General features: G+C 32.9%; 1 protein-coding gene across 4 annotated transcripts in view; it reads right to left on the bottom strand.

Moving 5' to 3' along the window:
* LOC145263049 (beta-1 adrenergic receptor-like) overlaps positions 1–10,000 on the bottom strand; it is a 356,896-nt gene that overhangs the window by 1,374 nt on the left and 345,522 nt on the right. The window lies entirely within an intron of this gene.

The following is a 10,000-nucleotide window of genomic DNA, read 5'->3' as shown; positions in this document are numbered from 1 at the left end:
ATATATATATTTATCAGTGGTGAAAAAACCGGACTAGAGTGCTCCTATGAATTCTGACGAAGCTAGTCGGATATTTCCTCTTCTTTATGAGGATTTCCCCCTAGCTGAAACAATATGTAAACTAATTCTGGACTCACCGTAATAAATTTCATATATATATATATATATATATATATATATATATATATATATATATATATATATAAAATAAAAAGTTATATGTTTGGATTTTACCGTCACTGAATTATTTATCTTCCACCAGACTATCCATTCATGTGTAATCACCTTTTTCTTAACCATATTCCCTCTGCTTCACATTTTTTGTTATCAAGTAAGGTCTTTGACTTACTTGTTGTTTCATCAAATACTTTTGCATGCAAAATCCGATCCCGCATTTTGCTAATTATGATGATGAGAAAGTATTTCTTCGAACTCCGCGGATTAAGGACTATTCACTTATCTAGTGTTTCCTTTTCAGATTAAATATGTTTTTAACTCATTTCAAAGTTGTTTTTTTTAACATGTTTTATTAACTGTTTGCTCGTATATATATATATATATACATATATATATATACATATATATATATATATATACGCAAAAAAGTTTTTTTAACATGTTTTATTAATTGTTTGCTCGTATATATATATATATATATATATATATATATATATATATATATACACACGTAAAAAAAACGACATTATTTTTGCACCAACCTAATATAAAAGAAATTTGTAAAAGGCAATACAATGCAGAGTCACCTTTGATTAATACAATATGCAGTGTACCCTCACCTATTCGCGGTCCCGCATATTTGCAGGTTAGGCTCTTTCTATCACCATAGTATGTTGGTATACCTAACCAACGTCATAACGTCATAAAAACACATGCTCAATAAACAGTATTGCCAATTTAACAGTTTTCCTGCTAGATCTGGAGATGTATTTGTAATATAGCGGGTAAATTTTGAATTAAGCGGCTAGCATCATATTTTATTTTCAGTCCTCTGACAAAAGGAGGGTGGACCTGCAAATTCATCCTTGTCCGTTCGTCCGCACTTTTCTCAATAACTACACCTTGGAATCTTTTGAAATTTTGCACAAACATTAAACATAATATGAATAAAAAAGTAACAGAACGGATTTTCCGGGAAAATTGACACTTTTGTGCTTATTAAAAACAAATTGATGCCTTGTATTTTTATAGAACTTTCTGAAAAGTTGTAACTAACTGATTTTTTTAAATTCAATTTTCACCCCAAACAAGGCATAGTGACACTTTGAAGTAGGGGGCTACTATCGGGGACATAAGTTGCAGGGGTATTATGAAGAGAGATGAGTAGCAAGATGTCTGTTCACATTACACTTGAACTTCTGCATGTCAGTACAGTTGGGAAAGCAGAATCCCAGACGGGAGTTCCAATCTAGCAGTTCTGGGGAAGAAGCTATTGGAGTAAAAGGCTTTCTTTCACCTAGGGATCTCTACTGTGAAGGGGTAGGATTTAGCTGCTTGTCGGGTTTGTCGGGTGTAGTCACGTCAAGGAGGTACAAGTGCTTGTAGTTCGTCGGAGCATTCACCATTAAAGTATTTGTAGAACAGGCAGAGGGCTGCAACATTTCGTCGATGGGACTGAGGCTAAAGCTTAGATGACAGTTCAGGACCTATCAGGTTGGTGACTCTCTTTTGAACCCTGTCCAGGAGTGAGAGACAAGCAGCAGATGCACCAGCCCAAATGTGACAACAATACTCCATACATGGGCGAATGGTGGTCTTATAGAGGTACAGGATACTTTCAAGCGTAAGTAGTTTTCTAACACGATAGAGAGAGCTCACCTTCTTCGCAGCAGCCTTGGCAATGCTCTCAATGTATCTATTCCAGTTCATGTTCCCTGTAAACTTTAGGCCGAAGAGTTTAAAGGAAGTACTTTCGGGTAATGCGTTCTTGGTCATCGCTATTGGTGTTAGAGAAGGTTTCTTGTAATTATTGAAGGAAACAAGCTTAATCTTGGCAGCATTGAATGTGACCATCCATTTTTATCCCCATTCCACTACAGATTGGAGGTCATCTTCTAGTGATTCTGCTATTTTCTTAGACATGTGTTCATTTGTTTTCCCCTCGTGCTTGTTATAGAGAGTCGTGTCATCAGCAAATATACCCATCTCAGAAACAATTTTATCAGGGATGTCATTTATGAATATCAGGAATAATATAGATCCAAGGATAGACCTCTGAGGTACTTCCGAATTTATATCATATTGTTGAGATGTACGACCATTGAGGACAACCTGGATTTTTCTCTTACTTATTTCTATATAATTTTGTTTGTCTATACTTAATGATAACTCTTTCATGTGCCCCAGGGGCTCTTTTAGGGCTAAAAAAAAAACACTCCATTTTTGGGACTATTTTACCATATTTGTCCAAAATTTTCTGTGTATGTCTATTTAGCAGTTTCGCATGGTGCTGAACTCAAATTTAAATATGTTAAGGCCTTGAGGACTTTTGGGGTTAAATGGGGGGGGGGAATGGTGGACTTAGTCATTTCTTTTTTTGCATGGTGCAGGACTCAAATTTACATATGTTAAGGCCTAAAACGGCACCGTTTGTTCATTTTCACCAGGATTTGATGTCGCCTGGGGACATTTGGGGCAAAATGGGGTAGGGGAAAATGCTGAACTTAGTCATTTTTTATGCCTCGTTCACTGTGCCCTCACGGGGGACCATGCATGCTTCACTTGTTATTTTCTGGAGTCCTTTGAGATAACGCTTCATAATTTGTGCATCTATTTATTTGTATTTGCAAACAGTTATCTCCATCTTCAGAGAGTTGTAACGGTATCCTCAGTAATTACTGCCTTTCATAGTTGTTATTATTTCAACACATTTTGGCCAACTAATCCTCTGGTCTGCTTGCAGGCAGTAATTACTGGGACACAGTTACAAGACTCAGTATTCCTATTCCATCACGGTTAATCACTAGGTGTGTCAGAAACTTTGTGAAAAATATTGAATAATTCGACCCCCTGTTTTTCCAAGCTTATAACTACTCGAAAAATGTAATTCAAACCCGATTTTTTTTCAATTAAAGGAGCAAGGACCAAGGTTTCATTAAAAAAAAAAAATAAAAAAAAACGTGATTTAAAAAAAAAAAGGTTTTAAACTTCGGACTTTACAGGTAAATTTCTTAAAAAACACTCCTCTTTTTGTTTTAAATTTGAATATATTATTTATTGATCTTCAATTTGTGATATATAAAACTTTGGTGAGTAAATTAATTATTTACTTTTTAATAGACATTTCAAAATGGGGGGCGTGAATTAATTCGACCCCCTGTTTTTCTAATTATATTATAACTACTCGAAAAATATAATTCAAACTCGAATTTCTTTTAAATTGAAGAAGCAAGGACCAAGGACCAAGGACCAAGGACCAAGGACCAAGGACCAAGGTTTCATTTAAAAAAAAAACAAAAAACAACGTGTTTTTTAAAAAAAAAAAAAGGTTTTAAACTTCGGACTTTACAGGTAAATTTCTAAAAAAAATACTACTTTTTTGTTTTAAATTTGAATATATTATTTATTGATCTTTATCTTCAATTTGTGATATATAAAACTTTGGTGAGTAAATTAAATATTTACTTTTTAATAGACATTTCAAAATGGGGGGGGGAGCGTGAATAAAAAAATCGTTTGTCTAAAATATTATATTCGGTTTATTGGAAAGAGCATAAAATTTCATATTGACCCTGAAAATATCGTAAAAATAGAATCAATAGAAAAATTTTGATAGATTTTTAAAGTTTAAAAATTGAAAAATACTGAACTCGTAAAATTCAATTAATTTCATTACTGTTTTTTAAAAAATAAAAAATAATATTTCTATTACTTTTTATACAACTTTAATAGTTTATTTTGGAAGTATAATCCATAAAGAAAATAAACAACCCATTTTTAAAAGGGAAATTACGAGTTTTTTATATTTTATTCGCAGTTTCGTGTTAGGAGTGTCAAAAATTCCTACAAAAATTCTAATACACCTAGTTAATCACCCGAAGAAGGGCAGAAGATGAGTTGGTCGAAACGTGATGAAAAAACAATTATGAAAATGAGGATAACAGTCCGCAAAAAAGAATAAATACACAAAAGAGAAAAAGTGTTTTTTAGAACAAAGTTTAGGAATCATTCAGTACGTTATATAATCTCATACGTGGACGTTTTAAAAATGCGCTCAATATTTGTGGCTTTTCGTTATTCGAATTGTGTTTTTGCTTGCATCAATATAGTCAGATGGAAGTTCCGTATTGCATAATATTTCGGGTAAAATTACCTTCCTCAGATAGTTCAAACGTACATACGAGGGCTATTTTAAACGTGATCAATTTGGTATGAATTGAAATAAATTTCAATTTTGTTTAGAAACTATTATTATTCTTTAAAATTAATACTATTAAATAAAATACATTATTAATACATTAAAAACAAATAATTAATGCATTAAAATACATTTAAAGTGCATTTAAAAAATATATTGCATTAATAAAAGGTTAATCTGCATAGTTTATTCCATCTTTCATTCCGTTTGTGTTTATCTGCTGCATTTCTGCATTATATTGCCTTCTACAAATTTCATTTATATACAATGCTTCAAAAAAACTGCAATAACTTTCTATAAAAATATAATAAAAGATTAAATGGAAAGCATTAAACCCAAGAGAAAGAGAATAAAGAGGATAAACATTTCAATCAAATCAGAAGGAAACCGGTAAATCTCTTGCATGTTTTTTGTTCTTGTGTTTATTTTTCATCTTGCCTTTCACTTTTATTAAGAATTGATTATATTATGTTATAAATTGAATTAAAAAAATCCTAATGCTGCAATATTTTAAGTTATAAATTTATTATATATGTTACTAGAATATCTTGTCATTTTTTTTCTAGTTTTAACAACTAGTCCTTTACTTTTCCACGTTTAAGCTTAACCATATTACTTTTCATGTACGTATTTTTCTATTGTAATCCATGATTTTTCCAGGCTTCCAGTAAATTCACTTGTTCTTTGTTTAATTTCAGTCTTACTTTTTACCCCCATAAACATAACATACACATATGTAATAACAATGTACGGCACCGGTTTGCTTTCAATAAAATCACGCCAATTATCTCCCTTTCATTCTTTCATTCTTTTTGTTTCACTTGTTGCTTCTCTTTTCGCGAGATCAGTGAATTGGTAGCAGCAGTAGTCGCTGAGTCGACGTGGTTCCAATGGAAACCAGTTATAAAAAAGTTGCTCACCTCCTTACGTGTTTTTATGATTTCGAACACCAGTAAATTCATCATAACTTTTGTTTTACTGAACGAAAATTGAAATTTTTTCTCAAAATTGTTGAGATGCTAATCTATAAACTGTAATTATTGTTAGAAATTTGGTCGAAAAATGAGTGACCGGTTACGCTTTAAAGCAGTTCTACATGACTAAAACTGCCACTTAACAATATATTCAAACACAGTAGTGTTTAAATTATATATATATATATATATATATATATATATAAATATATATATATATACATATATATACAATCAATTTTGAAACAAATAGATACACAAAGATTTATACTATCTGCAAGGTTTTCGTTCTTTTATCTGATTTTGTTCAGACGTCTCATCAGTTTAATCCTCAGTATTCGATATTGTTACAGCCTTCTTAAATGTAAGAATGGCTGTTTGCTTATTCCTTTACCTGCAATGCTTCAAGCAAACTGCTTTTCAGAATATATATATATATGTATGTGTTTGTGCGTGTGTGTGTGCGTGTGTGTGTGTGTGTGTGTGCGTGTGTGTGTGTGTGTGCGTGTGTGTGTTATGCCGTTGAAGTTGAGTTATTTAAAAAACTGACATTAATTTTAAAACCCGACCATTTTCCATAAAAACACTAATTAAAACGAATTTTTAATATACTCAGTCATGGATATACGAACGACTTTATAAAGGTAAACTAATTTGCATAATTCTTAAGAAAACGAACTTTGTTTAATTAACTATTCATTTTTACGATATTTTGTTAGATTATTAGTTACATTTAACGATCACGCACAGTTGTATTTTTGCAGAATTTCTACTTTGTACATAATTGCGTAGCATTTAAGATGAAAAAGTTATAGCACAAACACACACACACTCATACGCACACACACGCATATATATATATATATTATTTATATATATATATATATATACATACATACACACACACACACACACACACACACACACACACACATATATATATATATATATATCACTTCTGGCAGGTACTGGCTGATGTACCTATTTACTATGCCTACCCACGGGACAGAGTTAGACACCAGGGTCGTTTTTTAACGTGGAGAAAAGGTACAAAAATAAAAATTGTCTTAGTCGTGAAGGATTTCTCCTCCACCAAAAGAGAACAAGAAATGGAAGTGCAGCATCTGAAGAACAGATACTACACTTTGCTGATGTAATCACCATACTTATTATAAGTCCTAGTACTTTCCAATCCTTCAGGAATAATCTTCAGTGACAAATTAATCAGACTGGTTTTGAACAATTTATATACGTTTCTTTTTCTCTTTTTCTCTTGTCTTCATTGGGTAATTATTTTATTTTAAGCATTTCAAAGTGCTATTAATTTTAACCAATGACAAAAAAGATAAAATAATCTCTTCTCTTCTATTCTATTCTATCTATTCTATCTTCTTCTTCTTCTCTATCTTCTCTTCTATCTTCTATCTATCTTCTTCTCTATCTCTATCTCTTCTCTATCTGTCTTCTTTCTATCTATCTATCTATCTATCTATCTATCTATCTATCTATCTTCTTCTATCTATCTATCTTCCTCTATTTTCTTCTATCTATCTATCTTCTTTTATCTATTCTATCTATCTATCTTCTTCTATCTATTCTATCTATCTATCTTCTTCTATCTATTCTATCTATCTATCTTCTTCTATCTTCTATCTATCTATCTATCTATCTTCTATCTTCTATCTATCTATCTATCTATCTATCTATCTATCTTCTTCTTCTTCTTCTATCTTCTTTTCTATCTTCTTTCTATCTATCTATATAAATAAAATGAACTCATTTTTTCCTTCCAACTTTGACTTAATAGGATTCAAAATCATGACATTACATGCAAATATAATGCGTACAGACTGTAGCACATTATCTGAGGTTTGCTCTAGACCTATTACCTCTACAGTTCATCGACAATGGTACATTCTTATATTTTTTCCGGTGAGAGTCCACTGCCAAAATCGCTTAGATTCAAAGGACGTTGCAACATCTTTTCTCTCTATTATATTCCTCCTTACCCCTCTCCCCATTTACACCGCAGCGGATGCGTTCACAAGGAACTGCGAGGAAACACGCCGATTTGGTATCGTACAAGGTTACTTATGGCGTTTTTTTTTTTATATTATCTTTTTTCCCTGATTTATGCTTTCTGTTGTTTTCCATAATAAAATAGAAATAAAAAAAAATTAAAAAAAAGCGCGAAAACGCGATTACTATTATTGTTTTCTTTTTGCTTTTTTCTGTTAGTGTAAGACGCAATCTGCGAGACTAACCGGATTTTACTTCTGGTTTTAACGACTCTAACCGTGAAATCTAACTATGACCCTTCTTCATTAGTACTTTCAACTGAACATTTTTTTTTACAAGATGGTCACCACTTATCAAGGCCCGGAAGCCACTCAGGGATAAGTAAGTACAGTACGTTAGTGTAGAAATTTAATAAAGTGTCTAATTAAGGGGGCGGTTCATCAGGAATTTGTTTACGTTGAACTTGAAGACATCCAGGTTGTAGTCAGATGGGAAGCAGGCAAACGGAATAGAGTTCCACAGGCATGCACTTCTAAGAAAGAAGCTTTGTTCATGGAATCTACGCTTTGATTTAGACATAAATAAAGGGTGGGGAAAGTTTTTGACAGTTGATTTAGCTAGACATGTGTTTTTCGTAAAAGATTGGCGAGGGAGTACTACAGATTGGAGTTCAGACGAGCACCTGCCATGGAAATAACGATAAAACAAAGATATGCTAGCAACGTCTCTTCTGTGGAGAGATATTATAGGGAAGAGAAAAGGGCATCCCCTACTAAGCCACGAAGTCTATTTTATACTCTGTCAAGGCAGGATAGGCTGTTTTTAGTAGCTCCTGCCCAGATATCGCAGCAGTATTCCACCCTTGGACGTACTTGGCTTTTATATAGATATATAATTGCATCAGTAGTGAGATATCTTCTGGAGTGGTAGAAGGATCCCACCATCTTTCCAGCAACCTTGGCAACAGACTTAATGTACGTGTTCCATTTCAGATCAGGAGTGAAGGTCAAGCCCAGAAGCTTGTCAAAACATGGGGCTTCTCCTAGACGAGAGCCATCCATTTCAATTGATGTCAGATGGAGATCAGAGCGTTGATGATGTAAAGATAGGAGTTTGGTTTTGGATGCATTAAAGGTAACCAGCCACGTCTTCCCCCACTGAACCACGCGCTAGAGATCAGAGGAGAGAGAATCAGAGAGAGCGTTGTCATTTACATCCTTTGATGTGTTGCCGTAGATGATCGTGTCATCAGCATAGATGTCAACGAATGATTTAAGTATGTGTTTAGGGAGATCATTGATGTAGATCAGGAAGAGAGTTGGGCCGAGGATCGACCCTTGATGGACTCCAGCATTAATACTCTGGGCCTCTGATTTTTGCCCATCAACCACTACTATTATGAGCCTATCAGAGAGAAATTATTTAATGATAGAGAGAACATTTCCAGTTATACCGTAGCTGGAAATCTTGTGAAGTAGGCCTTTATGCCATACCTTGTCGAAGGCCTTTGATATGTCAAGAGCAATTGCCCTAGAGAGGAAGCCTTTGTCAAGAGATTCACTAATCCTATGGGATTTATTTTTACACAAACAGTACAACGCAACGATATTGTGATTTCACTTGCATTACACCCCGCTAGTAAATAAATAAAATAAAATAATCAACCAATGAAGAAAAGTGAAGACGAAAAAAATCGCATATAAATTGTTCAAAACCAGTTAGATTAATTTATCACTGACGATGAATCCTGAAGGATTGGAAAGTACTCGGACTTATGATAAATATGGTTATTACATCAGGCAATTTCTGCCAGAAGTGAATACTATTATTCGGAAGTTGGAAAGAATCGAAAATAGAATTAATAGGCAAAAAACGTCTATTTTATTTAATGAAATATATATATATATAAGCTACACTGAATATTCGGCGTTTCATCCACTCTAGGCTTATACCTGAGGAATCCTAGAGTGGATGAAACGCCGAATATTCAGTGTAGCTTAATTGCCATATATATTTTATAAATTACTAACTAGCTTATGCCTGAGGAATCCTAGAGTGCATGAAACGCCGAATATTCAGTGTAGCTTAATCGCCATATATATTTTATAAATTACTAACTAGCTCTACCTACGTATTGAGCACTTTTGAAGTAAATACTTAAAGTTTACGCATAAATCTATACTTTCGTATATTAATTTTATGTGAGTAAATGAAGTAGTTATATATATATATATATATATATATATATATATATATATATATATATATATATATATATATATATATAATTTGAGGTTGCTATTTTCCAAAGGTAGGGTAACCAGTGAAATATAACGAGGTTCATAAAAGAGTGCTCAATACAGAAGTAGAGCTAGTTACATTTGTCTTTACATAAGCAGTAGTTTGTTGCTACACAGTCATGAGCATGTTTCGGTCTACTATTATTTACTAACTGGGTACCTCATCAGACAACAATCCTTATTTTCGAAAACGGAATTCTAAATGAAGAGCGAAAATCTATCCTCAGCAAAAGAAGGCTTTTTTTATCATGAGTGTGAAGAAGAACAAGGTTGAATTGGGTGCGAATTTATTAGTTTATTCATTCTCGTATCTGTTTATTTATTTATTTATC

This window comes from Euprymna scolopes, chromosome 38, assembly GCF_053919585.1.
Source record: "Euprymna scolopes isolate OS-2025 chromosome 38, ASM5391958v1, whole genome shotgun sequence".
Classification (NCBI taxonomy): Eukaryota; Metazoa; Mollusca; class Cephalopoda; order Sepiida; family Sepiolidae; genus Euprymna; species Euprymna scolopes.
This window is presented reverse-complemented; position numbering and strand designations above follow the sequence as displayed.